Source organism: Oryx dammah, unplaced genomic scaffold (assembly GCF_014754425.2).
Source record: "Oryx dammah isolate SB20612 unplaced genomic scaffold, SCBI_Odam_1.1 HiC_scaffold_3, whole genome shotgun sequence".
In the NCBI taxonomy this organism is placed as follows: domain Eukaryota; kingdom Metazoa; phylum Chordata; class Mammalia; order Artiodactyla; family Bovidae; genus Oryx; species Oryx dammah.
Window position 1 is genome coordinate 30,228,626 of NW_024070187.1, and position 3,441 is coordinate 30,232,066.

The following is a 3,441-nucleotide window of genomic DNA, read 5'->3' on the forward strand; positions in this document are numbered from 1 at the left end:
AAACTTTTTATTATTATTTTGTAGAAAAATAATTTTAAAAAGAGAGGGAAAAGCTCTTCAAATTATTGAATCATCAATCCTAATCCTTTACAAAATTGTGAACATGCTGGACTCTGCGCATAAACATAAGGACTCTTTTGCAAGAAAGTCACTCTATAGTTGGAGAACATCTTCAAAGTGTATTGAGTTCATAATTGAAATTAAAGTGAACTGCTTAATATTTTAAGGGCTTTGTTGTAATAAATCTGTACAACTTTTTTGATTATCAATACTTATCTATAAATGTATACCTTATTATACTCTCTTAATGTTAATATTGAAAGTCACCCTTCTGTTAGATCCTTGAAAAGGTTAGAACACTAGTAAATGTTAATAAACTTTTAAAAATGACACCCTTTCACATACAAAGAAGCAACAATGAAATGCATGTACAAGTTAGAGAAATATTGGAGTGGCAGACTGGAATAATGAAACATAATTTAAGAAGAAAATAAAAGTAAAAATTAGCTCAAAAAGTTGACCTGTTTCTGCTGATGAAAAATTACCAAAAATATCATGGTAGCAACATACATATTTTCTCTTCTTCATTGTTTCTCATTCAAGCCTGGAGTATTATTAGCTCTACAAAAAATTTTTTTCTGTGTAGAAACTTGGCATTTATTAACTTCTTTCTTGATAGAGCAGAGACAAGGGTGTCACCAGAAAATACTGCAATTAAGAGAACGCCTTCCTCCCGGTATGCTTGTAAATACTCCTGTCTTCTAAGAATTGTGGATTGGGTGTGTTCAGAGCAAATCTCAATTGTTATAGCTATTAAAAATAAAATCAAGTACATAGGGACCCAAGTTCTTAAAAACTAGAGGGCAACTATATATTTCAGTAAATACGATAGAAACACCACAAGACTCAAGAAAAATAAATGTTCAAATTTCATCTTTAAAAACTTTTTTTTACTATGATTAACTTTACACATATGACTCTATTTGAGCCTCCTGTCCCTTTAAAAACACTTTCTGTGTTTGACCTTCAGACGTAAAATCCAGCTTTTGTGAGAACTTTGAGGTCATTGTGTTACTTTGGGGATGGAGCTAACATGGTTTACAATTTCAGCTCCGAGTCGTGATCGCGATGGTCTGTGTGTGTGCCTGCACGTGTACGCCTGCCTGTGTGGGTAAATAAGAACCATGCCAGACAACAGAAAACCTTCAGTGGAGAGAGGTCCTGAATCTGGTTTGGCAAATCAGGATGCCACTGCGTATGAGGGTATTACTTACACGGGCGGCAGCTGTTCTGGTGACTCTACCATTAGACACATTGGCTAAGCAGATCCTGAAGCCAGTGGTAAACAAGTGTCTCAGAGATACATCCATACAACGGCACATGTTTAGCCTTTGACGTACTACAATGGGTGTCCCACATCGGCTTTCTTCTTCTTCAGGTTTCCTGCAGCGCCCCTGACTGTCCCTGTCACCCAGAGCCAGATGGGAAGTGAGAGCTCAGCTGATCCACCTCTTTGTGGTTGGAAACCCCCAGAGCTTCAGCTCCAGGCTACAGGTTACCGAAGCCGTCATGAAAAATTCAGAGCTGATATTAACAAGTCTGCTGAAAGTAAAGCGTGTGTCACATTATCTACCCTGCCTTTCAGTAAATAGTAAAGCTACTGTCGCCCAAAGAAGAAATGTACACTTGCTGTGCTTGTGTTCAGAGCTGCTTGTGTTGTGCTATGCAGACATAGAAATAAGAAGAAAGATGCTGTGCAAAGTAAAGACGGGAAGATCAGACAGTTGCATTATTGAGAATCCTAGAGTACAAGAATAGAAGAGCAAACTGGGAGGAAGTGGCCTCTTAATACTCGAAGTGAAATATGGGAACATTGCCGAAGTTCCCGTTCTGTAGCTTCATTAAATAATTAAGCATGTCTGTAATTGTTTTATATGTACATTATTTCTATATTTATCCAGTAATATATATACTTCATGAAAGTTCTTTTAATTAAAAATGATAAGCCTATAGAAAAATTCAATATATTCAAAATTAATTGCTAATTAATTTATGAAATGCTTACTATGTTCTCAGAACCATTCTGAATACTTTCCCTGTATTCTCATTTACTTCTCACAACAAGCCAGTAAGGTAGGTACTATTTATTGTTAAACACCATTTTATTGATTAGAAAACTGAGGCACTAGAAGGTTCATTGACCTTTCCCTGGTCATGTAATAAGTGGCAGATTTAAATGCAGGCAGTCTCTCTCCAGACCCTGTATACTTAACCAGTACTCTATCATTAACTGTTTATTCATTATATTTAAACCATGCAGTTTAAATTCAAAGGATACTATACTACCTCACTCCCTTCCCAAAAGACAACGACATGCTTTAGAAAAGACAGAAACAACATTTTACAGTGAAAGTGAAGTCCTCTCTGACAATCAATTTCCATCCTATTACCCTTGAATCTTCCCAGAGTCAACTCTCATCATGAATTTGGTGTGTATTTTAAAATATAATTTTATATTTTTAAAAATGTATATAGTATGATATCACAATGAAAATATATTTCTACAACTTTCTTTTCTTCTCAACATTTGTGATTTGAGATCTAACCATAGTAAATATAAAACTTTAAAAGGAAAGCCTAGAGGACTGAGTTTGTGAGAATTTAACAGGGGAGAAAAAAAAAAAAAACACCGCAAAAACCCAGACATAGGCTACAGTACATATATTACCTCACGAGCTGAATGGGATTTAATGGGGGCACATAGGAGGTCTTAGCATGAATGCAGTGATTTAGTAGCTAGGCGCACACATCAACCAACTGTCAAGCCCCTTTGATTCCCATTCCCGTCTAATGAAACCAAGAAGCCAGACCTCATCAGAATCTTTAAAGAAAATATATGGAATCTCTTTACAATTAAGAGATCTTTTTCTTTATTTTCAAAATATATTCATTCCTGTTACCGTTAGATCATAAAGTAATCTCTGAAATTTTATCAGGGTTAAAAATGCTCTCCTATATACAATTTACAGAATGAAAACTAGATTATTGTGAAACTTTCACAGGAAGGTTTAAAAAGGCTGAGAATATAAGCAAGTTTTTACTTTGCTTCCAACAGAGAGAAGCTAACATATCAAGGAAGAAAAATATTAGGTCATCTGACTATCATGATTTGACCACAATCCAGCCCTCTTGATAATATATGCAAGAGTTATTTGGTTGTAAAAGACCAGAACATTATCTGGGACTCATCATTCTTAGTCTAACCCTTTCACTGCTCTAAAACATAGTCTTTAGAGATAGGGAGGAGAAGTGGGGGTGGGAAAGATAAGCAGAGTGATTAAAATATCAATAGGTGATATTATTGTTATTCTCTAGCATATGTGACATTCATTAGGTAAACAAGCAGTGTAGCACAGATGAACTATACTATGTAATTAAATA